The sequence below is a fragment of the Lichenostomus cassidix genome, chromosome 4 (genome assembly GCF_008360975.1).
Source record: "Lichenostomus cassidix isolate B80296 chromosome 4, HeHo_3.0, whole genome shotgun sequence".
Lineage (NCBI taxonomy): Eukaryota > Metazoa > Chordata > Aves > Passeriformes > Meliphagidae > Lichenostomus > Lichenostomus cassidix.
The window spans coordinates 14,433,522-14,461,396 of NC_139484.1; the positions used below are offsets into that span (position 1 = coordinate 14,433,522).

The 27,875-nt window shown below is 37.8% G+C and overlaps 1 protein-coding gene across 1 annotated transcript in view; it reads right to left on the reverse strand.

Annotated features, from left to right (window-relative positions):
* BMPR1B (bone morphogenetic protein receptor type 1B) overlaps positions 1–27,875 on the reverse strand; it is a 227,242-nt gene that overhangs the window by 112,157 nt on the left and 87,210 nt on the right. The window contains exon 3 of the mRNA XM_085057976.1: positions 26,319–26,376. The gene's annotated coding sequence lies outside the window, so the exon portion shown is untranslated. The remainder of the gene's footprint in view (positions 1–26,318; positions 26,377–27,875) is intronic.

Below are 27,875 nucleotides of genomic sequence, written 5' to 3' on the forward strand. Positions count from 1 at the left end.
AATGATAGAATTTCCCAGCAGATTAGTTTTATTAGTGTTAATTGTCCCTTTCATATTCAATTCTGTCTTCCCTATTGCATTTCCCGATATAGCTTTTTAATGTTTCTAGTGTTCGTGATGACAGTGTCTAACCAAAATGAGAAATAAGCGATACACATAGGAAATAATGATCATCACAATTTTTAAATACAGACATTGTTTTCTACAGGTTCTCATATAGAGTGCTTTTCTTATCTGGAAAACACCACTATTCTTGTCATTTACTTGCTAAATCTTAAATGGGTGGATAGTGGCTTATGTTATGCACCCCATGCGTGCAAAACACTGGTGTTAACAAGTCAAGCTAAGGATCTAACGTGAGCTCTGTCTTGCATTTCCTTTTATTTGTTAGTTTGAGCCTCAAGCTTAAAGTTATTTCAACAGGCTTTTGTTTTCAACACATATTCAGTATGTGTCTAACACCCTCTGAAGTTGCAAGCCACCCTCCCACTCACCCCCAAAAATCTTCAACCAGTGCCAAAGTCTATATTTTCTTAACTTAAAGAAGTAATTCCAGGGCTGTCAACTGATAAATTTCATTGAGGGAAACGCTGTGTTCTTTAAGCAACACATTAATCTTCTCTGAACTAACCATAGTAAATATCAATGTTGAATTGTACAGATTTCACATGTTGCTGCCAGGAGAGAGTTTCAGAAGAATTATCCCCTTTTTAGGTAACCTGGCTTTTAAAATTACACCCTAGAACATGCAAACAAAGAAGACTAATGATCTCAGCAGCCTGTATGTATTGAGGAGGCTGTTGAAAAAGATACTGTGAGTAATGGAAAAAGGTTCATTTTTCAAAAGCTGTAGGGAGGTGCCTGTGTGAAGGTAGGCAAGGAAGAATCTCTCTTTCACTTTGGTTATAACCGTTTGCTGTAAACAATCATTTCTCCTCTGTTATCAGGGAATATCCTGCAGGGGTGTGTGTTCTATGTCACCTTGACCAATTCATGAAGGAAGTGGAATTTTTCTCTCCTAATAACCCACTCAACTCACCACCTTTTTCAAAATTATTCATTTTTTAAACTGAAGTATGTAAGAACACCCATTAACTACTGTCCTAAAGATTGAGTATTGACTCTGATTGCTAATGCAACAAAAGACAGAAGTTTGAGTCTAACATTTTTTCTTGTTTTCTGCTGCTAAAAGCAGTGCATATAGGACAGCAGTCTTGCCATGCAAGTACAACCAGCTACGCATCAAGAAACAGATGCTTTAGGCCACAACCTAGACATTACAATGAGACAGTATTTTAAATGACCCACGCTACTTTCAGTAGTTGAAGTAGACTGTGTGTATTTCCTTTCTGATGATGACTGACCTTTTCAAGCACACTGCCAAATGAAGAAACTACACAATATTCCTGTGCAACTGTACACAAACTCTCCACATGCAGAACATCTTTACTCATAGGCAGCACTACAACTGAGTTACACCACCAAACTCTTGATGCAGCATCCTCGAAGGGCAGTGAGCTGGCTGGCATGCTGGAGGCAAAAGTGATACTAAATCAATTACCTACCCTCAAATGTCTTGTTTTAAATCCATTGCTTCCACCTGGTCATAATGGGAAGCAGGACTGCTACGATTCAGAGAGGAGATTAAACTCAGCACGGGGGTTTTATTTAATGTTGCTTAAGTAACAGAAACCTGAAATAAAATTGCCCTCAGTTCAGCCAAGATTTTTCTCGCACTCCCTCTCTGTCTCTCTCTCCAGGACTGCTCCGTAGTTGTCTATAAATACTGGCCCCAACACTTGCTCTGACCATGGCACAGGTCGATGTTAATGTACACGGCGGCATGGCTCAGATGAAGTTCTCAGCTGCTCAGACAAAGCCATGGACTAGCTCCCCACCCCTCCTGCCTGGAAATACCATCCTGCTGCCAGCTTTACAGATGCTGTGGGCCTTTCCTGCAGGCTCAGCTCAGGCGCAGAAGGGTAATTATGAGGCTCATATTAAAAAAAAAAAAAATAGAAGAACTAAAAAATGACAGCTTTTTGCAAACAAGTGGAAAAAAGGCCAAGGGGGGAATGGGGGAGAAGGAGGAGGAAGTGTTTTTCTTTTAGCTCCCTTTACGGTGCACATCCAGCTATGATTATAGAATTTCATTCCCAGGAAATGTGGATGTCAAAAATTCTGCAAAAAGGTTTTGTATAAAACAAGTTCTTCAAGTTGAATAAAGTGTGTGTCTGTCACAGAATCCACACAAGAGCATTAAGATTGTATAGGTATTCACAGAGGGATGAAGAACAAATATTAACATCGCAAAATTTCTGTCAGTGGTCAGGTATTAGGTATCCAAATTCATATTTAATAATTACGCAGAGTATGGCAGTAAGCATGAGACATCACTGGTGGCAGGAACCCACAATCCTGCCCTGCAATAAATTAAAGTTTCAAAGTTAAAGAGCCCGAAAAACAAGAAACAGAATTACATCTCTGTGAACACACTGAGAAACTGGGCTATTTAGAGATGGGTACAGGGAAACAGAAAACTAGGGAAATTGAAAAGAAGATGGCAAGATCAGCACAAACAACTATGTATTTGCTGCATGCCCTCAGTGTACACTGTGAAACAGGCACCACAAATGCAGATAAATGTCCTGCTTTTCATCAATACATTGGAGGGCATTAGAGGTTTTGCCCCATTAAAATATAAATGATATAATAAATGCATTAGCACTAAGAGCTACAGGAGTTTATCTTAAAATCAGTGTCTTTTTAAGGTAGCTTATGACAATGAAATTGTCCTCGCCAGGAAAATATCTATACATAAATCCCAGTCTGTTCCAAGGCTTACAGGAACATCAAACTTGTGGGATTAGACAATTCACAGCCTGGCATAATCCTGTAGCTAGCATCCCTGCACACCTTTGAGGTTACCACTGAGGTTGTGGCCAGTGCTTATTCACCCATTTACAACTCTGGCAAGTGAAAAAGTTGGGAACAAAACAGAAATTCATCTCCTGCATCTACATTGAAACATATGTTAAGTTTTACTGCTGTACTTCCCCTACTTTAATCAATGACAGTTCTTGGAAGTGCTTTTAGTACCTTGTTCACATATTTAAGGCTCTTCTTTTGAAATATTTATTTATCTTTACTGCATGGCTTGAAAAACTAAGATGATCATTAGTAATGCACCACTACTGAAGCTGACTTTGTTTAAATGGACACTGTTTATAAAAACCTTAGTTTAGAAGCTTGTCTGATGCCACAGAAACCTTCTGTATTTAAATGAAAATACATTTGGATGACATGGGTAATTGCTAAGCCTTGGTGAAGTGCCAGATGCAAAGTGTAACTAATTTGCTCATTACATATTTCTCAGTCATAAAGCTCCTACACATAGCTCTCATCCTCAATCATGTACGTGACAGTTTCATAATATCATTCCATCAAACTTTTAAGCTGCCACAAATAAATCCCTGTGAAATACAGAAACCAGAGTGGTTTAATAAAACTGAGTAAGCAGTTGAAGTATTTATCATAGCTTTATGTGTAATATAATGTCAAAAACTTATTCTTGGACATCTACATCTGTAAAACAGGGAAATATCTTAGATTTTTTAAACTTTTGAGGAGAAGCCCATAATTTTAATGAAACATGCACATTCCTGTACTTGTGTAAATAAATACACAGCATCACTTTACCATACTCCATCACTACAATGCCTCACAAAAAGAAGCAAAAGAACACATGTAAAGAAAGAGAGTGAGAGTGAGGATACCACAACTATGGCTGTTAGTGAAGGCAGGGTTTATAACCACGTGCTTATTTGGCATTGCCCATGCAGAGGGGTTACAGCATGGGTGACAGCACAGAAGATGAGCATCACTTGATATCAAATGATACAAGGACAGTGTGCTGACAAAAAACGAGAACTTAGTGTGCTGGAAAGGACTGACAGCGCTCAGAGGATGACTGTGGAGGAAGGCAAAGGAGGAAGAGCAGTGTTAGCCAGACATTCAGGAAAAAAAGCCTAGTTTTTTATCAAAATGTCACAAGAACCTCTTAAAATTCACAGGCAGCATCCCAGTGTTAGAAAGAGTAACTTACATTAAAATCGCACAGCTGAAGTGTGCATACCATAGAAGAAGTAGACACTAATTCAGGTCACTCTAATGTTGTCTAAGTTTCTGAAATCCTTCAACAAAATTTTCAGTAACAGGAGAGCTTTGGAGAAACACCCAATTGTGCATTTTTAGGTCCTTTGCTATTAGGAAACTAGTAGGGCCTCTCCTGCCTTGATCATGGAAGTCAATGGCACCAACCACGACATCCAAAGTTAAACATGTGCAAGGTTTAGCTCATTCACAGCCTGCAGTTTGTGAAAGAAGAATAGCTCAAGAAAATTGGGAATGTTTCTTGCTTGCATTTTGCATAGCTGGCAACTGCAATTTGATAATGAGACAGTTGTTACTAAGCTCAAAGTCTTAAAATGCAATCTGGCTAGCCCTAAATCTAGAACTAACACTAATATTAATCAGAAGTAACAGCCTTACTTGAAATATGCCAACACTATCATAAATTTTAAAAGGCTGTTGTAGTTATATAAGATAATCCCTATGGGAAACAGAATGGTAATTGAACAGTATAGACCAATACAGCTCCAAAATGACCTTTTAGCAAGATGAATAATATCAAAGTTTCATAATCACCTACTCCGACTTAAAGAAAGGAAAAACCTGCTGAATGAGTAACTTGAAAAACGAAAACCAGTAGTGAAAGATTCAAGTTATTTGGAAAGAAAGAAAAAGAGGAATGCATCCAGCAGTAAGGAAAAATTATTTCCAGTAATGCTATAAAACTGAAAGATCGTAGCAGACACTAAAATCCAAATTGTGCCCAGAAGCCTGGCTTTCTGCAACTATAAACCAGTTTAAATACTGAAAAATATTCCAAATATTCTGTGTATTTTTAAAAGCATCTTATTCTGTTTTCTTTCATTACATCAGTTATGATACAGTAAATCAAGCCAAAAGTTCTGAAACCACAAAATAGCTTTAAAGGTCTGCAAGATTATTTTTAAATCTTTTGAAAACTACCTTAACATATTGTGCCTCAACAAACACTCAAACACCTTATATAAAATTTCATTACTATATTAAAATCTCCATCTGTGTCTTCTTGCACACTGTGGTTTTATTCCATATAATGAATGAGTTAATTTAATCCTTGATTAAATGAAGACTTCTTCCCTGGCTATACCTGCCAAGTAGGGAAAAAAGGCTATGCTAAAAGCCAAATGTAGATTATGAGTTCATCCTGTAGGTTCAAGAAGCCTGTGGGGCTTGCAGACCTAAAGCTGTCCAAAGATCTACTAACAGAAGACTTGTTTTTCTGCCTCTCTACTGACCATTTTCACATGGGATACCTCCTGTATTAGTCACAAATAGCTTAAATCATTTGACTTCAGTGTTGATTAAGAAAGGTTTGTTTCAGAATTTAGTCTCCCTGGCAAGGAAGTGTAAAGTACAAGACTAATATGGTACACCATGACCATAATTTTTTCCATTTTTTTCAGTGGTCAATACTTATCTGAAGGCTCCTGTTGCATTATAGAAACATACTGCCAGCCTCCAAGATCCCAGTATTATATGCAAATTAATCAGCAAAAGATAGATAATTTGAATTGAGTCTGTTTCTACTTCCTGACTGATATTTTTTTCTCCTAACTTCTGAAATTCACCCAAAATTAGAGGTTTAAGGCATCCTATAAAAACATCACAGAAGTAAGTTTTATCTGTATATGCAGTACTTATATTTCCTAATTTAAAGAAGGAAGTTAACTGAAGATGTGTATATTGGAATTAGCTATTGTGTGTCACACCCTGTAAAAGATGGCTTACACTCCCCTTTAAATGGAAAGGCAAGACAGAAATCCTTCAGAAATTTTTCTTGTCTTCTCTTCTTAATAAATGAAACTTTGAGTGAGCTTAGCAGATGACTGAAGCAGTAAGACCAAATTCTACAACATTCTGTAGTGTTACCTTTCATCCAGCCAAGAAAAATAAGAAAATAAGCGCCTCTGAGGGTTTTCATAATGTAGCTAAAGCTTAGACAAACCTACATTAACCACACAAGAATAGCAACATCTGTCATGTAGACTGGCACATTTTCAAAAGCAATGTACGTGAAACTGTGGTCATTCTGAGTTTGAGTCTTCAGTCTTCAACACAGCCTACTCTCATGTACTCTGCACAGCAGGAAGGTCTGTCAGCTGTGCAGACAGTAATGAAGACAGCTTCAGTGTGCTTTTAGAAATCCAAGGAATTTAGAGACATTCAGTTACTCTTACAATTTAAAGACATCTAATTACTCTTGCATGCATGCAAATGCTGTGATGGATTGGATGTTCACTGGTCTTCACCAGTGAATAAGGAAAGCAGGGTTAAGACAGCACTTGGTGACTAATAACAACTTGCAAAATGTTGGAAAGCTGAAGTCAGAGGAGGAGGATTCTCAGTAAGGGAGATAGGATGTCTGCAGGTCTAGTCAAAAACCTTTTTAGTGAACTGTGGGAAAAGAGGCTGTGCATACCTGAGCTTTCATGGCCTGAGGTCAAGCGTAAGGAATAGTTTTTAGCACACTTTACAGAAGGGTAACTCATTATACTTTAACAAAAATTCCTTACGCATCTCTTAAAACTGATAAACTGCAGGCCAATGCCATAGTGATTGTTCAGTAAAATAATGTTTCTCATTTCCTCACTCAGTGGATACTCATTTGAGACACCAATCTTTAAAAACAAAGTTAGTAAAAATATATAGTACTGATTTTTAAATTCTAAAACTAATTTAGTTGTTTAATCAGAGAGTAAATCAAGAGTAATCTTTCAGCTCTATCACGGTGCTTCCCTGTTCAGAAATGCCATGAGCAACAGAAGACACAGATAGCACAAGGCAGCTAACACAAGGGAGACATAGCTATGGATGATTTGTTTGGATTTGTTGAATTATTTTATATAAAAGGTCAGTAAACAACTTGAACCCCATAGTCTAAGTGTCAGTGTGACATTTATTGTAGAGTCAAAAAAACTGTTACCATTACCTTGCTACTTCAATACTTCTCTGCATCACATCATCTTTGATTGTCTAGCAAAATTAGGAGATCTGGTTTCACAAAGAGCTGGTTTCACAATAATGCAGAGGATGGTGAGTTCTCACAGTGAAAATAAATCAAGTGCCATTTCTTTTTCACTGAACAAATCTAGTCCATAATGCCAGGATTTATAGGACTAAGTGACTGAGCAGTGAAGGCAAACTTGTGTTAATGATTTTATTTTTATTTTTCAGAGATGTCACTGTTTCCTAATGTTTCATGCAGGTTTAAAAGCTGTGCATATGAAAGAATACCTGTAAAAATGCTAAAAGCGGGGGAGAAAAGGCAGTGTGGGAGAACAAATTGTTGAAGACCTTCAGTGGGAAACAAAATGTGTGAAATCATTAATTAGCAGACATAATTTTCAACACTCTAAATTTAGATGACACATTCCTCCATGTATTCCTTTAGAAATAAATGTACTCCTTTGCATGTATTCCTTCAGGAATGTATGCTAACAGAAGAAAAGGAGTTGCTGCCATGGAAGGGCACTCTTGAGCAGGTCCTTGGTTTTTTGCACATCTTCCCCTAAACCAGCAACAGAAAGCAGAGAACTGCCCTTGAAATTGTTTAGATACATACCTATATCTGGGGAATCATTTCTATAACTAATACAAACCAATGTCAGAAATTTGGCTAGAATAGAGATAGAAGTCTATAAAGGCAAACCGCTTTCTAGAAATTCAGTGCAGTATCTATTAAAAAGTTTTAATTCCACCTGCATTGCAAACTGTAATGGAAGTGTAATTTTCCTTAAAAAAATGTTTCCTTAAATTTTCCTCCCAAGCTCAAAAATACGAGTTTAGTCATAACTAAAATATCACCAGTTACCTTCAAAGTTTAAAGTATCCTTAACAAGCACCTCAGATATTGATTAAACACAGAACAAAGAGAATGACTATCACTGAAAAAACTGGCTTGCAAAAGTGAAGAGGAAATACTAAAACCACAAAAGGTCCCTTCATTTATAAAGAAGACCACAGGATTCTCCACATTCCTTCAAGTAACAAAGTTTTATGATTCCAGCAAAATAATTTGGTGGAAAATAGACTACAGACATTAAATCACGGCTGCACACGTTGTTCCATTTCTGGAAAATGAAAACCTAAGTCAAGTTTTGTGAAATCTGAACTTCAGGTTCGTTCCTGTGATTCTGGGTTTCTAGTTTCTTCTTCCCCAAAACCCTAAATGATTAGTCTGTTCTTGATTATACACTCTTCAACTAACATGCTGTCTCCTCCTCAGGTTTGACAAGCACAAGCTAAGTTTTTAACAGCAGCACTGCTTTCACTTTTATTTAGGAGTGCAAGACAGATAATCTCACAGTGTTGTCAGTGGTGACTGTGGAATTATTTTAATCAAACATACCTCAAAAAAAATAGTATTTCAAATGCCAGAAGGAATACGTTTTAAAAAACCACGAAACAATTTTCTTTCTCCTCCTTGAGAATGCCTATTCAAAACTCTGCACAAGTGCCAAACATCACAATGAAAATCTATCGTATTTCATTCATCCTTACATTATGAACCATTCTAATAATCTTCAGTCATCAAACTGAATTCTATTCAGCTTTGAAGAATTTATCTGTAAGCAACTCAAAGTAAAACAAAATTTGGATTTTTCAAGCTGGCTGCAGCTTTGTGAATCCTGCACTGTAACAATTGTTAGCTTTTGCTCTGTCCTAGGTTTGGCCAGGACACGGTTAATTTTTTCCAGTAGCCAGGAGGGGAGCATGGCTAAGGCCTGGATGTTATTTGATACCACCTCACCTCATTGCCAGGGGCAGCAGTAAGAGACTGTCTCTTCCAGGGGCAAGGGTGTTCCTCAGGAGAAAGGGTGAACAGGTAAAATAGTCCATTATTGTTTTAAGTGTAAATAATTTCTTTATATCATACCTTTTGATATTAACATTGTTGCTATTACTGTTCATTTTCATATCTCATTGCTGTTTCCAGTAAATTGTTCTTACCTCAACCTGTGATCTTTGCCTTTTGTGCTTTCAGTTGGAGGAGGAGGGGGAATGAGCGACGTCGTGGTTTCAGCGGGACTACCAAACTAGAGAACATCACTCCTAAACCACAACATGCTCATGAAGCTGATGGAAAACAGACCAATTTAATTTTTAATTTACGTTATTTTCTTAAATATGCCCATCCATGATGTCTGTCACATCTGAAGAATTACAACATGGAAAAAGGCCACTACTGCTCTACCACACGGGTGGCCCATGCTGTCAGAAGGGCTTTACAAGTTTAAAAACAGCTTTCACCCAAGCACCATTTAAGGGTCCAACCTCACAGAACATTGAATCTACCCAGAGTAATTACCAATATGTTCGAACTGCAGAACCAAATGCTGTTTATTTGGTGAAAACAAATATGCAAGAGCGTTGCACTCCTTGCACATTAATGAATGCATGTAAAATATATGATGATACATGAACTCACTGTTTATGAGTGTAGCCAGAGGGAACTGCCTCTTAGCTTAGAAGGGATGGGGTGGGAAAAGAAGACTGAATGTACAGTGGGCCATTCTAGAGGTCCATTATTAACTCTCCACCATATTCCTGTTTATAGGCATGCTCTTGCTCTTTCAGCATGCCATTGCTTACCTTTGACTCTAAGGGTCTTTGTTTCCAAGTAATAAATATTTCGGACTCCAGGGAGCAGACAGGAAGATCATACATGACTCCAAAAAATCCTCTACTGTTGATAGATTATTGTAAGCACTTAGTCATTATTAGCTGAAATGCTGCTGACTGCACACTTAATAAATAGCCTATTTGTTCTTTTCAACTGAAGCAATACTGTAAGAGAACTTTTGAAGAGAAGACCATTAAAAATATAAAGACATCACACAGCAGGTAATTTGCAGAATGTGGTTTCAGTTTTCTTTTCATTGCAACACAATCAACAAGTGCTGCATCAAAATTTTGTTTGCCTCCATAAAAGTTTTGTGTAGGGCAAGCTACTCGTGCCCCTTAAAAATTATCCAGAAGTTTTCAAGAAACAAGGCATTGAGGTGAACTGTAACTACACTTGTGTAGCTTTAAAACAACCCAGTCTAATAATTTCCATCTTCTTTGGACAAAAACAGCAGCCTTGGCACTCCCAGGAAATGAATGCTGCCCTGAAGCTCAAGACAACAAATGAGGTGAAGAGCCCTCTTTGCTGCAAACCACCAGCAAGTTGTCAGCACAAAAGCCAAACAACTCAGCATCCCCCCTTCTCCCCTTTGTGTTTTTAAAATTAGCCTAATCTCATTCAGAACAAGAAAATATTCACATTTAAAGTTCTTTTGCCTTAGTCTGTATAAATATTTTCAGCTACACCCTAAATCACTGTTAATTAATCACTGCTTTTAAAACCACACTTAATAAACTATGTGCTAGATAACTGTCTCTTAATGGCTACAAGAAGGAAAACAATCACAATTTAAATTGCTTAAAAGGATTCCACACAATTAAGAAGTGGATTAGAAACATAGTGTACAGGAGGAAGAGATTAACTGGGAAGGAAAAGACAGAAAGAGAAATATTCAAAGCATATGACCGAAGAGTTAAATTTTAAAAAGCACCAACCATACTCAGTAGTTAATAATAGTTAATTTGTAAGACTGACATATATCAGAGCTAATACTTAAGTGATCCCTTCCTGTAACAAAAGCAACTATATCACGTATATGTAATCTTCCATTTCAGTATTAAAAAAATCCTGAAGCAACGATATCCAGAAGTTTCTAAAATGCTTCTGAAAAAAAAGCATGTGGAGAGCTTGTACTCAAGCACAGTTAAACAATACCTGGAGGAACAATGAAGGGAAAACATCTCTAATAGTGCCTGCTTCTTTCTGGCTTTGTATGGCAGTGCCACTGTAGCACAAGTGAGCACAAATGAACTGAACATTGCCAGCAATGAATTTACTTAGGTTCTGTAGTCCATCATGGCTTCACTTTATCACTTTGGTTAAAAAAAAACCCAAACAACTATAACAAACAGCAAATAAGTCAAGAAGCTGCATCCATTTCAGCATGCATTACTTAACATATGCAGCTATTTTTGAACTTCACCATTGGCCAGCTCACTGACTCAAAGGTGCTGATGGTTTGTTTTCATTTACTGTGAGAGTAAATTATGCCACTTATCTACAAACACATCTCTCATAGGTGCCTCATTTTATTTCTGATGTTGGACTTGGCTGAACAGCTGCACGCCTGCCTTCACAGCTGGATGCAAGCTGCTGGACAGCTACACTACTCATAGCAGAAGGAAAACAGAGGTAATGATATGCAGCGAATTGGGCATGTTTGAATCAGACTAAATATTTGGATTAGAGTCAAATTCTTTCTATAATACATATTGCAGACATATGTGTGACAGTCAGAAGATGAGTCCATTGGAGAAGAAATATAACATAAAAGAATGACTCCAAATGCATGGGAAAGGCAAACTAACTCCCTAAGTGTTTTTCAGACAAATACAATTCGTTCTTTCTTGCCATCATAACAGAATTAATTTTCTAGCTGAGGTAGTAACTGCAGTCTGGCATGCTGCAAGTATTGTGGAAGCTTTGATGATTTGATCACCGTGATCTGATGTCCTCATTTCCCTAGCTGTGCTTTACTCATGCACCTTCCTTTTCTTCACACATTGAATGTAGCAATGTAAACATCATTGCAAGACACTACAATGTATCAGAGTCCCCTGATTTAAGATTTATTGTTACCGGGACAGATGTCATCCTTGGTTATGTTATCCAGAAAAGAATCCCACATTGACTCTGCTGTTGATGACAGCTATAGAACCACACAGAGTTTACACTAATATAACAGCAACTTTTTCTATAACCTTGTGATAAATCATGTCAACAGCACCAAGACTTCATGGCAAGTTTTGATCCTTCCATGCTGTCAAGCTTCCTTCCTCTGAAAAGCCAAGATTCCAAATGCAGGAGGATCATGGGGCACACTGGGTCTATCCCTGACGTGAAATCTGAATGAGGTCCAAGATGTGCAATCTCCTTGTTTGACCCACTCTACCGTTAGTTATTGATTCGCTTACAGAGATGATACGAAAATTAGAGATTAAGTACCACCACCATTCTGAAAAAGGCTTCAAATCAAATTTATATTACACTGCTGCTCCTTGCTTTACCTTCTCAGACTCTCCCATGAGAAGAATGACATCTAACCAAAAGAATGACTTCCATTTTTATAAATGCAAAGTAATTCAAAAAGTTACACAACGTGAGAAAGCAACTGATGAAACACTCCAAAAGCTGCATTGGCAACAACAAAAACAATTTTAGTGCCATGACAATTGCTCTTAAGTGTTCACATTATCTTTATCTAGGAATGCACAAACAATATGTTAATTAATGAAATGCTGTTACTTTTTTTTATACTAAGTTTCCATGCTTTGCATCACTGTGGTTCAAGTCTGGAAACGGTAATATATTTCTTTATTGTGGAAAAGGCTAATTACTGAGCAGAGGTGCAGGATCCCCTCCTCAGCCTGCTGGCAGCACGCTGCCCAGTGCAGCCCAGGAAGCTGTTGGCTCTCCTTGCCACCAGGGCTCATTGATAGCTCACACTTCTGTTACTTCTTCAACCTTTCCTATTAGTTCAGCAATCCAAAGAATCTTCTAATCTTAAACTTGGATGTTTGGGGGGAAAAAAAAAAAAAAAATAATTTAAAAAAAAAAAAAGCCATGGAAAAGGGGAGGTGGGTTGACAACAAAAGAATCTTCCGAAACAAGCTATATAAAGACATTGAAAATGCACCTGATCTTAATGATGGATTAGACAAAGAGGCAGAAAGAAGAAACATCTTAAGAAATGAATGGAAAATTTTTCAGTGTGTACCACAATTTTTGGTTGACCACAGATTATAATTTATTAAGTCAGATATGGATATTTCCACAATTATTCAGTTTTGGACTCATTCTACACCACTCTTTTCAGCATGTTTTTCCAAAGGGATAAAATGTAATGAACACAAATCCATGTGTTCTGTTAAATTGTTAAAAATGAGACTTCAAAGTTCAAGAAGCCATTGGCTATTTCCTTTTGAAAACAAATCTTATATTACAATTTCCCTGCATTATACCTATATCACTTCCAAACCTTTGCTGACTGGTTAGTAACTGAAAACAATGCCAAAAAAAAGAGAGGAAAAGCTGTTCTGTGTCCCATTTCATGTAGCTGCAAACTGATTTTATGACTATACAGCAAGGGTAAACATGTGGTAAGAAAGACAATTATGGCCCATGGGGTTAAACAATGAAGCTATCAAACATCTCTCTCTCCCTATAATTATGTAAACTGATTAAAATCTGATTACCTGTATGTGTTTGCTTGTAAACACAAGCAAGCAAATTTTGTCCAGCTATCTGGGAAGCCAGCAGCATAGGAAAGTGTGTCTCTGTAGTTTTCTTGTAGCTTAAAAAGCCACAACTAGTAAATGTAAAGACACTTTAGAGTTTTGATATAGCACTTTTATGCATATGGATCCTTATATATACAAATACATATACACACATAAGAAATTCAAGGGGCATACTACTTTGGCCCTCTGTGTCTCTTTGACAGTTTCTAGCTTTCTTGCAGAAACTTAGTGTCTTTTTACTTCCAAGCATCACAGGAGTTAGGCTGGTCAATAGCAATTGAACATTACTAATGAATGGACTTACAGATGTTCATAGGGGTCACAAAATCCTGGTGGGAAACCAGTCTCAGAGGAATGTTGTATTAATATCTCACACAGCATTTGAGAAATGTTCAAGCTGTAGGAGTCAAAACAAATTGGGCACTCAAAAGTGAAGGCCCATAAAATAATTCCTTGCATGATGTGCTGTGCCACCATGTATCAGCTTCACAGAACCTGTGATAAAATCCTCATCTCATCTCTCCTGCAGCAAACACCCATGGCTCAGCCACATGTGCAGCTGGCAACTTTGGTCCAAGTGGACAAAAGGGTGTCAGCACAAAAACATTCAGCTGGGAGGAAGAGAGGTGGCATTTACTCACTGAAAAAAAAATAGAGGAATAAAAATAAAATCTTTCAATAATATGGAATATTTTGCCTTTTTGCTCTTCATGCTAAGAATGAACACTTTGCTTAGCAGTCATGAGTGCTTTAAAAGCATTAAGACAGGTAAACAAGCCTGACACAGCTGGCATTTTAGCTACTCCAAAACACTAAAATCTGGCTGGCTTTTTAACTTCTGGGTGACCATGATAAATTGTTAGTTTATTTGCTGATTATATACTATTTTTCTTGAGGAAAAATGCTTTCATCATTAAACTGAAAATAAAGTGGCTCAAAGAGTAGCTACAAATAGGCAAAATTTTGAATGGAAACATTCTGGAAATGACACGTAGACATTATTTTGTCTGGAAAAATACCCTTTTTTACTAAGGAATAAATGCAGTATTCAAGGAGTCATGTTTTTAAAGAAAGATAGCATTTCTTAAACTTGCAATTATGTTTTCTACAAGCAGGAGCTGAGACAGAGAAAAATAATTTTAGTCATAATATCTTGTGATAAAAAGGTGTTTGGGGTTTTTATATCCCCTTCCAATGAAAGGAAGATATGGAGTCCAAAGGAAAAATGTCAGATACTTAGCACAACTGGAGCCAGAAGGTTTCAAATCTCCAGAAAATGTCATTGATTAGATAACATGTGCCTCACCGGACTGACATTAGACAAAAGCACTTCTATCTCCTCTAAAATAAACAAAGAGATGAGAGAAGAACAGAGAGGAGGCAGCTCCTGGATTATCACCAGAAAAAAAGGGAAAGATTCAGTCACCCATGATGGAAGAGAAGCAAACAACCCAGAAGAAGAGGCTCTAAGTTTCTTCAGAGGCAGATGAAGAATTTGGAATTAACGGATTTACTAAGGAAAAGGAGTAACACCAGTCAACTTAGCCAGAATTAACATGGGAGAGCAGAGACTTAAAGCATGTAATTCCCAGCCAGGAGAAGGGAAGCATGCATAAAGAATGGGTCAGTTTTTTAAAGCACAAGGTGTGCATGGCTGTGGAAAAGAGTGAGGCTCCTGTCTGTATAGTACAAAGTGATGTAAGAATACATAATGGAGAATCCTCAAGAAGAAGAAGAAGAAGAGGAAACATTTTAAAAGTCTTCTGGAGAGAAAAAAATCACTGAAGTGTTTCCAAAAGGCTAATATTAAAAAATAGGATTAACGTATATGTGCAAAAATTCATGTTTTATGGCAATTAGAAGCAAGTCTCACCTACTAACTTACGGGGAGAAGAAGAAAGTAGGGAATTTTGCTAAAGAAGAGAAATGAAGCTAACTGCTAAAACCTAGAAATGAAACATTAGTCAAGAGGATATGGATAAGGACAAGAGATAAATGTTGCAAGAATCTTCTTGGAAAACGTTAAAATAATATAAGCTATAGTTACCTTTAATTTATCAAAGAGAACAAATCCAGTGGATTTTTTTCAGTCTCCACAACCTTCAAAGTAATTACATGAAAACTGGTGTGCAGGTATAAACCAAGCAGATTTCATGTCAAACCTCACTGGCCCCTTAATTTTTGATGCTGGTATTTTATCACGAAAAAGCTATTCAGATTCAACAGGTTGGCTTCCAAGCTAGTTACATCACCAAAAATGTTAAATATTATTTATTATTATTAGCCTGGATTTGGCAAAAGTCAACAAGACTATGCTATAAATTACATATATTAGAAATTTTATCTTTGAATGGCTACCATACATACCTCATTATGTTCAGTGAAGCACCAGTTGCAAGCATTCAGAGTGCCTGTACACTGCAGTGTAATTTAAAGCAGACTTTGCACATTAAGCTTTCATGGTGGTGGCTTTGTGTTTCATTACTTTTTAAAGAGAGATTTGGGTGACACTGATTTGTCCCACACACACAGGCCTTACACATGACTGCCTGTGTTAGCATCTCTAGTCTGCTGATTCAGACCACGTTTTCTGTTTCTCTCCTTGACTTTCTTGGCCAAAGGTGCCATTCATTTGCTTGTATCAGATTTTCACCTTAAATTTAGGCATGTCACTGTATATATCAGTATTTCAGCTCCTAAGAAATACTTCACACTATAATTACGTTGTTTTGTTTCTCCATCCTTGTTCACCAACACATTGTGCTTTAATCAAGGCTTGTAAACAAGCTACCCACCCACTCAGCTAGCCAAATACCAAAGTTTTTCCAGATTCTTAGCTTCCTTTCGGCTGCAAAATGATCTTCCAAACACGAATGTGTAGTAACCATCCTAGCTGGCTTCTCATGTTTGCAAGCAAGTAAACAATTTTTTTGATACCTCTTCGGCTGTGGAGGTGTGTGACAAGCTGCAGCAGCTCACGGCTGTTCGTAAGAACCATGTAAGATGCATCAAGAGCATCAAGAAACAGCTGCCTGCAAGGATGCAGCACAGCACGGCAGGTGAGCAGCAATGACAACACCATGGAATTCAAAGCAGAAGGATGTCTTCCTCCTATTTGCTACAGAACATTAGGGTTTAGGCTCTTTTCAGGCCAATTTGTCACATCCTACCTGAATATTGATATCATGGATAGTCCCACCCTGGCACTTATCACAGTCCTGTGGCAGCACAGCTAGAAAAATCACTAAAGGCTTGGAAGTTACTTAGTGATCTACAAGAGGAAGTGGACCAGCGCACACTGACTGAAACCAAACAAGGCATACACTTTTCTTCAGGAGGCAGAAGAGTAAGGGACACAATGCATGGCATGAAAGCAGCATTTGGCAAAACACACTTCTCTCTTTTTCTCCCTCACACCTTACTTTCCATGCTCATTTTTGGTCTACATATAGATTTAACACAGAGGCATCTCTTTTTCTGATTTTCAAATCCAAGTCCTCATCAGTCACTGCCTCTGAACACAACAGGAAGAATGCCAGCCCAACTATTTTTTGCTCTGGCACTGCAGCACAGGCTACATTTTTCAAGCCCTGGCTGCAGCCTCACTCTCTGGTCCAGTTCCTTGAGATGACATGACAGCTCACTCACACCTCATTCTGCAATGTGCAGAGAGAACTATTTGTTCTCTTGCTGCAGGGGCGTAAAAGCCAAACTGTCTTGGGACTCCAGGGCAGCCTGAGGCTCACCCTGAAGCTGCAGCCTTCAGCAACAGCTGGCATTGGTATAGCACAGTAAAAGCAATGAAGATGCCTGAGACAATTAAACAAATTAATGGTCTTGCTACTGAACTTTGGTGCTTTAATAATATTTATTGCTCGAGAAGAGATAAAACCTTCCAAGAAGGGTGAAGGCCCTACAGTTATCACATGTGGTTCAGTGCAGAGACAAGAGACCGCTGTGCACAGGTTACTGCCCACCACACTGAGGAGACGCTGTGCAAAACACACTAAGAGAATGTCAGCTAAAAACCAGCCCAAGTAAACACTTGATATGAGGCATCTTGGGAGTGGAGGAGTGCCAAGGCAACAGCTCCACTGTTTTTGCAGTGTCCCTGTGAAAGGACTTGGGAGTACCTGGAGCCTGATAATCTGCGTGCCCAAGGGCACCCACACTGCCTCCTGACATTGCAACCCAAGTCCCCTCAGCAAATTCAGAACCCTCAATGAGTCCAAAAGCAGAATTTGTCCTCGTATATTGTACAAGAAAGCTGAGTACTCCTTAGAGATTCCCTGCTCCCCACCCCACAGCAGAGAGGGGTTTTCTTTGACCACTATTGGATAGTCCACTGGTACAAGATCTAGTCCCCAAAAGTCACTCAATAAGCTGTTTTCCTTCAATCTGTGCTAATAAAAACTATACAACACTATAAACATTTTCCACAGTGGACTCCAAGATGTTTGGTGCTCTAGCTAGAAACACTGCTCCTTTTGTTTTTACATTACAGCAGATCCCTTTAGACACACTTCCCGTCAAGCCACCGAATATTTTTGTCTTCTGTTTTCTGCAAGGAGAGTCCTGGAGCCCTTTTGAAATTTAAACAAGAGACTTATGACCAGCTACCGGGAGAGTATTATCACTACTGATCTAAGCACATTACAAATATCAGACTCATCAGAAAAGCAGAGGAATGACCAGTGAACAATTTTCCCTTCTGTAACCATTGTAATATACAGCATTAACAGGAGCTACTGGACCCATATCTCTCAAGTGGGGAGAAAGAAACAGACTCCATAGAGGGCAGAATTTCCTTTCCATCAACAATTTAAGCTAAACCTAAGGAAAGCAATAACCCAACAGCTCTGATTAGCTTCGTCAGTCTGTGTCTAAAAAGCCACCCTTTTAACTGGACATATTCTCCCTTTCTGCACCATGTTTGAGAAGTGCAGGGCAGGTAAGGCATGAGCAGAAGTATGGCCCATGAAATCCAGCAAAGCACCGTGCCCATGCTGCAGCAGGCTTTTCTGTTAAAGGGCCGACAGGAATTCTTATGTTTCGGTTGGGCAGATTTTATAGGGAGAGGCAATATCTTTTATTAGACCAACTGATACAGCTGGAAAAAACAGACAAGCTTCTGGGCATAGAAAGCCTTTCCCGCCTAGTCCTGAAGGAGGATTTGTTTGTCTGAAGTATCTGTTTTTTCCAACTATATTGGTTCATCTAATAAAAGATATTACTTCTCTGTGCAAACCCTGCCCCCCTCACCAGTCTTTGAGTATCATGGCTATAACAGCAATACTATTACCATTACTTTAGTACTGATGGTTTGCAGTACAGACTTCTGCATTTGCTCTAACAGGCATCAACTGATTTCATAGAAAAAAGGCAACCATTTTTAAAGGCAATAGTTTACTATAGATTGTGCTCGTTGTCAACATGGGCCAGTGTAAAGCTGATGGTGATGAAGGCCAAAGTAAAAATCCCCATTCGTCTTGGCAAGTGATGCATGTGAACTGCACCCTAAAGGGTTTATCATGAGGATATCACATTCACATAAGCAGAGAGAAAAACACAGAAATCAGTAAACTTGTGGGCTTCAAGGAAAGTCTTTGTGTCTTATGTATTTTGGTGCTCTGAGTACTTCTGGTGGAACAGATGAAGCTCCTGACCAACCTGCAGCATGGGCAGCCACTGATGCTAGGAGATGCAAAAATACCTGGAAGATCATGTTCAGCCTATTAAGTTGTACTTTTCTTTCCATAGTCTGCCATTAAGTTTAGCACAAATCTAATTGAAAAGCATTTGTACTGCAAATGAAAAAAATCAGTTCTCGTCCTTAATTTAAAATACACTGTTATTTATTATAAAACAGGCCATATTTAAATACCCTTCACTGCTCTCTCTACTCAAAGGTAAGCCAATTCACTGTAAAAAGGGTGTCAGAAGAAAGCCAAAATTCAGTAATTTTTCAGTTAATTACAGGTTTTGGACTGCTATTACCAAGACATATTCAGAGTTTTATTTCAGAGGTCTTTGAAGAAAAATGCAAAACATTTTCCATTACATGTCTGAAGAAGGGTAGAAATTTATTTTACAGATTTGTTGGCATTCAAATTACAAATGAATGATGCATATTACTATTTGACTCAGTGGTGTAGCTATTGATTAACTACATTAATTTCAGTGGAATTGCTCCACAGTTTTGCTTTGTCACACAAATCAGAATGGATGTGGTAATTATTATAAAATTCCTTAACACTTTATATATTGTAATCAACAACTGCAAAATTGTTTTTCACCAAGAAGTGTTTCACCTCTAGAGGATGGTTGATTTTTGCATTTTTTAAATAAAAACCACAGCTACAAAACATATTTATTTTGTAAGTAGAAGTTTTTTTGTAAGCAGAATTTTTTTAAACTGATCTGGGAAATATTTCTCTCTGACATATTTAAAACCTATTAATATGTATTTATGCAAGTATCAGTTACTCTCTTGAACCTTCTTTTGGGGGTAGGAAGTAGAAAAATTATTTTCTAAAGAAGTTTATTTACAGAAATGAACTACTAAAACAATCCACAGCCTGACTGTACACCTGAAATAAGCCAGACTGACCAGAAATGCAATACCAGAGGACTATAATTTTGAAAATGATACAGGGGTTGAGAGAAGGGGAAGGAAGAAATTAATTTCTGCATGCTTTAAAAAAGAAAAATAGTAAGCTAAAATCAGTACAATTAAGTCCCTACAGCTTTCCCTATACTGGGGAATTTTAAGGTAATGAGAAAAACTTTTTCCTCTTTTCCTTTTCCTTCCAAGCAAAAGTGGTATGATAAGAACTACAGTTTCAAAATACTTTATACATAACATGTATTTTCTTCACATTGCTTTATAATTACCTACAAAAACTAAGTGAAAATGAGACACTAATTTTCTTCCACCGAATATCAGACTTTTACACTCATTTCAATGTAAACAAGAAGGAGAAGACCAAAAAAATGAGCTTCAGAAATTACCTAATATTGGGATAAGACTGCATTTTTGTTAACCTGTTGTGAGCTGACCTTCAAACAGGTTTGTGTGCCTTGAAGCTGTCTTCCCATCCAGGAACTGGTACAGCCCAGAAGCCACAGATATCAACCATATTAATTAATTAATATTATTTACGTGCTTTCAAAACTGCTTTAGAACATGAGTGGAGAATAGGTCAAGCAGTCTTCTGTGAAGTCCTTAACAGATGAAGAGGGCTTGTAACTGATAATTGCCAAAAGGTATTAGTTCTTTTGTTCATGAAATTGTTTCTCTACGTGCTCTGCAAAACAGGCACCATTTGATGAACACCACAGACAGGAGCAACATAGCCCATCCTCATCTAACTTCTCATTGCAAGGTTAGCATTGATTTTCTTTGCGCACTTTTCAGTCAGCTCACAGCCACATACCTGGCATATAGATCATCTCCGTGCATCATTAAGAAGAAAGATACTTAGTTGCTGCTTTTTTCCCCCCACATGCAGGAGAAAATACACAGGTGACTTATTTTCAAATGGAGGGAGAAGGCACTCCAAAAAGCACTGGACTGAGATAACAGCATTAATGGATGATGGGTTGTCTTATGGCCATATTACACTGTAAGACTTGTCTGGTCTCTAGGTGAGCCACACAGTGTTGTGTGTTTCTATTCAGTTTTCTTTTTACCTGCTGGTTTTGTTGTGTCAGATGAGGATATTGAGGCATGAAATGTGCCAGACGTCACAGTTGTTTTGCACAAGTTGTCTAAAAGACACTAAAACTCCAACCAAGGTATTCCAGACAATGATCTAAAGGTCCACATCACTCTTTGACACCTCTCAGCTATTTACAGTATTTACAGATGGAGCAAGATAGAAAATTAGGTGTAACAACAAGATTCATGAATTCCTAGTTCTATTTAATACTCCAGGCTCCATGTTAAGAGGCCTCTAAGACAAGAATGCTAAGATGAGCAGAGAAAAAAGGAAGCAAGTCATCTTGACCTGAACTGAAAAGAACTTAAAACCTCTATGCACAGTCTGCATCAGAATATTAGGGAAAAAAATTACAATAAAATTCTTCATGCAAATTGCCATCTGGGCCAGGAAGCTGAGCACAATACTGTTTTCATCATCTTTAATGATGCACAGTTTAGTTCAGGAGGAGGGGGGAAGGAAATGGGACCAACCTTTGACCAGTATGACAGCAGCATAAGTAATCCCTTATTGCATTATGAAATGATTCATACATGGGGACCTGTTATATTACTGGCCTGTTAACAGTATCACAGCTCCTTACTTTGACTTTTTCTCATTTTGTTTTACATCAGACAAGCCTATTGCTGTCATTTGTAAAGAACAGAATAGCTGCTACAGTTTTAATATCAAACACAGGAAAAAATACACAGCAGCTGTTCATATTTTCTAGGAAGTCTGTTACAATAATGATGTCATGGAAAAAGGCTGGAATCTATTAAAACGAATCAGACAGGCAAGCCATTCAAAACCTTCAAACAATATGCATATACAAGCTGCACTATATATCTAACATTAAAATAAAAACAGGCAAATAGTGGAGTTCCTTAAAAATATTATTGAGATCAGGCAATTAAGGTAATTTCATAGATTTACTTCAATAAAATCAGTTTACCACTGGAACTACCCAATAAAGCAAAATACAAAAGCTACAACCAGCTCACTGTCAATTAAGTTCACTTTCACCTATAAAAGCATTTAAATCCATTTTTAAATCACTGGCTCAAGCTACATAGGAACAAAGAAGCTCTCCCAGCAAAAAAGTAGCATTGAATAGTCTGGAAACTAATGATCCAACTTACCTTGTGTTTTTTTACAGACCACACTAAGTCAACTATATATGACATGAAATTTTGAGTGTTCTGGGTTACACTGAGGAGTTCACATGTATAGATGAAGCATTATAAATTTCTGATCAAGTTGAAGTTAAAAAGACATGTTTAAATTTCTTTCTTTTCAAACCATCAAATAGATTTTGTACCTGCTAATTATAAAATACCAGGAACACAAAACCATAGTCAATGAAAATACATCAAGACTCAAAAAATTAATGAAACTACAAATTGGTTTAAAGTGGTATTTCCATCAAGTCATCTGAAGAGATCTGTTTGATGACAGCCCTTGTCAGTTTTGCAGAAGTAAGGTATGCTGCTCTGTCTACTCCATATTCAGCTACATTCAGCATTACTACTACAGCTATCTCTAAAAAAAACCCAAAAAAACCCCAAAAAACAAACAAAAAAAACCACCTATCAGAACTCCAATCCAAAATTCAAATTGCTAAGCAAAATTAAAAACCCCAGAAAACAACAACCCTAACATACAGACACTTCCATGCTGAGGCCATTAAACACTTCCTCCTGCAAATGGGTATTTATGAACAAATTTGCGTCCACACAAGTCTAGCTGGCTAATTCTGATCCCCACTATCCTGCTCACATTTCCAGTCCCAGGAAAATAGGTAGGTTATGCATGCACTAAAAGCAATAGTTTAGACATGTGAGCAGCTCTGTGGACTTCACCAAAGGCTCAAAAGATTTGAGCCAGGGTATGATACAATGAGCCTGAATGCCTTATCTTTGGCACCCCACAGTGTTCATAAAATTTTACTTTAAGCTGCTATTGGGTATAATAAAATAGTGTTAACATTTCAGATGAACATTCAGGGCAGCTTATAAACTATTCAGTGACTGATGTCCTTGTCTCATGTTTTCAATTTTCATAGCTAGTGGAGGTCATATGTTATGATGTCAGCTTGAATCTAGATTTCCATTTTGAGCAAATTTAATTTAAACTAGGATTCTAAGGCATATGGTAAAATCTGCTTAAAAGTTCTATACTGATTAAATTTATTAACTCTGCTAATAGGATGGATTTCACATTCTGGTGCCACTTATTCATCAAACAAACACAGTTTGGGTGTATTGTCCCAGACAGTAAGGATGCCATAGGTTGAATGTGCAGGTGGAGAACTCCTCTGTACCAAGATTTAACAGCACACTTGCCAACCTTGAGCGCAGGGGTTTGCAAGACTCGGCCAATAATAGCAAATTAATCAAATCCCCAGAGGATGACGTAAAGTGAATCTGCCAAAAGGATTCAGAAGGAGGAAGAACAGAACTCTTAACAGAGATCTGAGCTGGAGAAAGGCTTGGGGCATATTTTCCTCAGGAGCTAGTGGGATGGAGATGTTTCATGGGGCCTCTCACTAGTACGACACTCACCCCTTTATTCTGCCATGCTCATCAGACTGGAGAATTCCTCACCAAGTTGCAAAGAGAAGTTTTATGACACAGCTGAGATCAGAGGAGAGTAGGTTGCCAGAGAAGGGACTGCTCTGCTCTCCTCTGCCCATCCCACCCTCCCCATCCTTCTATTTCCCTTAGACTATTGCTGTCTTTCTCATGACTCTGTCTGTGACACCAGCTTACAAAGCTAAACCACTTTGACAGCTGCCTCTGTCTTTTATCTCCCTGGGCCCTGCTCCCAGAAGAAATAGGGAGCACAACCACCTGAAACCTAAGACAACTCAGTACAGGCCCAAGTGACAATCAGCTCAATAATCTCAGTGGTTTCAAATCCAGGGCATAGAGCAACAATTTTCTGTATACTGCTATATCCTTTCCTCAGGTACATTGGTTCCATGTGAAATATTAACAAAAAATATTTCACATTAAGTTATTAGGTTTGATGTTATATTATTATTATTAATTTCCATGGAAGAAATATCAATGGAATAACAACAACTAAGTTAAAGTTCTCCTCAAAGCAAAGCCAAGCTCAAATGAGTTCTTCAGGTATGCAATGCATGAAGCACCAGAGTTATTAATACTTTTTTCTATCATTTACTATTGATTTTTTTCCAGTAATTAATGGTGGTGCAGGGATACAAATGAAATATTGCTATATAGCCTTTGAATTACAACAGTTTCTTAATTATGTATGCATCCTCACAATTACATTGGTTCTACTATTATCTTTCTACTAATTTCAGATTCAAGCAGATAATAATTAACTAGGATACTGTAGAAGCAGGAACAGCATTTGCTATCATGTAGTTAAATAGGGTAAATAAATTACTAACCTTACAAGGTTTAAAAAAAACAACATTAAAAGAAGTTCTTTATTAAAGGAAATATTTCTAAACTTAGCTTAAGACATGCTTGAACAGCTAATAATAAAAAGATTCATTTTCTACAAGCATGGGAAGACAAATATTTGTGACAGAACACAGAAAATTAATAGCATTTTAACAGTCTTAAAAATTCTTATATACCATATTCTTATATAAATAAAGATAAACATAGGAAAGATTATGCTTAGTTCATTTATTTAGTTTATAATGTTTGGAAGATAACAGAGCTTTTTCTTTTTTTAATACCTCCATGCAATTTACTGGCATTTCAATGTTAGCACATCCATTTTTATAAGAAAAGGCTACAACTTTATTTTAAACTTCACAGGCATTCATTCTTTTTCCCTTCAAAATCTAGGTATAAGTAACAAAGCACCAGAGTCTTATAAATTTTCTAACACCAAATGCAAATTAAGTTGTGAAATTGCCCTAGGAAAAGTTCCAAGAATGTAAACCCAAAGGAACTTCAGAACAATTTCTCGATTTCAGGCTCTTTATGATACTGAGGCAAAGTAACAGAATATGGTGCAGCCAGGAAGCGCTATCTGCGTATGGAAAAATGTTTCATTCTCCAATTTCAACAACTTCCTGTATTGTGTTAAGAAGTTTTAAGATTAAATAGGTGTATACAAAAGGAAGAAACTGAAAGAATGGTGAGGGCTCTGTAGATTAAACAGCTCACAAAGTTTTCAGTGGCCTGGAAAAGTGGATTGACAGTTCATAACTTTGAGAGCATCTTCATATATTTTGTAAGCACCTATCAAATTTCTGTATTTCTCTGTCCTTGGGGTCAAGTGAACTGCATTGTACCAGGCTGCATCAGAAGCAAAAAAATGCACAACCCCCACCCCATTATGTGATAAGGTAAAGCTGCTCACATTTTGGTTTTATGTCAGCTCTGACTACAAGGCTTTACAACACCATCTCCAGCAAAGTGGGAGTTTTCCCATTATGAACAGAGTAATTATTTAATCTTTCAACAATCCTCCAGAAAAGACTCAAATCCTTTTTTCTTAAGCACAAGGCAGGAGTTTTAACAGATTGTTTAAACAAAGAGCTGTTGAATTTTTGCTCTGCAGATCTACTTCTTGTTTACCCCAGGGGACACATCAGTCAAAGAATGACAACTTAACTTGCTGGGCATGCTATTATTTAGCAATAACCCCAAGGGGACTAGGGACATTTCCTGAACACGAAATTTAGGTCTCCCAATACTTATCTGAAAATGAGACGGACAGTGACAAGCAGCCTGCACCAGAGTCATGCTGCAAACACCTGGTGTCAGTGTGCCCATTACCTCCAGCCACCTTCTCAACCAGCTCCCATTTTTCTGTTAGAAGACAATTCTTTACACATCCCTTATTGACAGACTTCCTATGAACTAAGCATTCAAAATACTAACACCATTCAAACTTGAGAAAGACATCTGTCTTTCTCAACTATCCTGCTTACTACAGATTGTATCATCGTGAGTATCTCAAGTGATTTTTCTTCAGCTTTTCAAAGTGTAGTTCACATAGAGTAAACACTTCTGTGTTTACTTTATGATGGTGCTTATTAACAACAATAGTCTTTATAAAAAAAAAATTACCTAGCTCAGTTCTTACCTGTAGAACTCTTAATTTTCAAGAAATATTCTTGTCTCACAGTTTAAGATGGTATGATCTGCAACAGAGCATAAAAATATCCCGATTACACATGATATTGTACATTTGACATAAGTATTAGAATTCAGTCACACTTAAGCAAACTGACAGATAAAATTCTAACTATTTTCATGGTGTGGCACGTATTTTAAGTGGCACATATTAAGCAGCAATTGTACAACATTGCATACATGTACTAATTAAAAGTACCTTTTTCCTTTCCCAATGTTCCTGCTCAGGCATGTAGATATAAGAGTTTTTATCTACTTCCATGCATTACTCATAACACTCATGCTGTGGTTAGATAGATTAAATAATTAAGGTCCTGCTGACACTGTATTTCTTGTCACTAAACACCCCCATCAATTGAATTAGGTGCTGTAGGAAGAGGTGAATGACTGGGCTGAGATGCACTCAACTCCCATCAACTTCTAACGAGATCTTCAGTAAAAACATGCAAAAAACACATACTCCCTAGAAGTATGGATCCAATTACATCCCAGTGAACACTCAGTGAGCCTAATTGTAAATTAACACCCTGAACTGCAGTTAAACAAAACACTATGAGCCTGAGTTTTTACTGACCAAAAAAGGCTCCCTGTCCAAAAAGCAGCAGCCCCACTGCGAAAACATTCCCGTCAAGACAGGCCACCTTTTTATGCACCATCTCCCACAGAGGGCAGAAGCTATGGGCTTAACCTTTCATACAACTTGCCATAATACCACTAGGTATCACAGCCAGTTACATCTACTGTTCTTTAATCTTCATCTAGTGCCAGACCTGAGCCAAGTGTTTCATTTATTGTTCACTGAGGGCTCTTTGCTGACTTGATTTTACAGAGACTGACAGAGTCAGACCAAGAACCTCTGTTGTAAGCACCAGTCTATGTGAACATCTGCAGAACTCAAATATTTTTTTCTTTCCTGGGTTGAGTTTTTGTTTTTGTTGTTGTTGCTGTTTTGTTTTTCTTCTTCAACTAAGCTACCCAGGGCCAGTATAAGCTGCCTCTGCTCTATGAGAACTTGCTGGCATAACCATCACGAAAAATGTATGCCTAGCCTACCTAAACAGCCCAGCTCTGAGCCAAAAGCCAGCAGAAGAGAACAGCAGCAACACTATTTCACTGCTCAAATATCTGAAGGCCCCAGCGTTGATCCTTTGTTCTCTGTGCTGGTTCTCCAAGCCGGACAGGCAACCACAAGCCTCAAATTACACTTCATTGATCCAGGGAAACTGAGGTGGTGTTCAGTTTCAGTTCTGCAACCTGCACATTGACCTGCCTGTTTGTTGGGCTAAACAATGAGATTTCAGGAAATGAGGAGTTTGCACTTTGTCTATGTCTCATATTCTCTCTGTCTCAGAGGCCTAGGCTGGTATGGGAGGAAAGCATAACATCTGGACCCAGGCTCTTGCACTGCATTCTTTCACTGAGTGAGCTTCTGCTTCAAATTCGATATGACCAAAATCAAACACAAACACCAACCTGGAAATGGGAGGTGGTCTCAACTAGCTCAAAT